Genomic DNA, 794 nt, shown 5'->3' with positions numbered 1-794 from the left:
CCCAGGCTGGAGTACAATGGCACAATCTCAGATCTCAGCTCACTGCAGCCCCCACCTCCCAGGTTCAAGCAATTCTCCTGCCTTGACCTCCCGAGTAGCTAGGATTACAGGTGTCTGCCACCATGCCTGGCTAATTTTTTGTATTTTTAGTAGAGATGAGGTTTCACCATGTTGGCCAGGCTGATCTCGAACTTCTGACCTCAGGTGATCCACCTGCCTTGGCCTCCCAAAGTGCTGGGATTACAGGCAGGAGCCACCACACTCTGCCCTTCTATAGAGAAATGCCAGATATAGGTGATGGGGAGGAAGGCAGCAAATCACACTGCCACGTGTGTACCTATGCAACAATCTTGCATGTTCTTCACATGTACCCCAAAACCTAAAATGCAATAAAATAAAATAAGATAAGAATTAAAATGACATTAAGGAATAATAAATGTGCAGTGGCCCTCTTCCAGAGAGAGGAAGTTCTGGGGAAATGTCTGCCCGGATTGAACTCTCTTCCTGTAGCTAGTATCTTGTGGCATGAAATTTGGAGCCTCCGTCGATGATGAACCTGTTTTGAACATTTTTCCTTTGGCACAAATTTGCTTCCATTGTGAATCTCCTGCTTTCTTTAATGCTTTTGGTTAAATGTCAGTGTCTTAAAAATTCAGACTGATGCCCGGGTGCGGTGGCTCACGCCTGTAATCCCAGCACTTTGGGAGGCCGAGGCGGGTGGATCACGAGGTCAAGAGATCGAGACCATCCTGGTCAACATGGTGAAACCCCGTCTCTACTAAAAATACAAAAAA

Source organism: Sapajus apella, unplaced genomic scaffold, assembly GCF_009761245.1.
Source record: "Sapajus apella isolate SASKATOON/1434 unplaced genomic scaffold, GSC_monkey_1.0 scaffold3795, whole genome shotgun sequence".
Classification (NCBI taxonomy): Eukaryota; Metazoa; Chordata; class Mammalia; order Primates; family Cebidae; genus Sapajus; species Sapajus apella.
Note: the sequence above shows the minus strand (reverse complement) of the source record.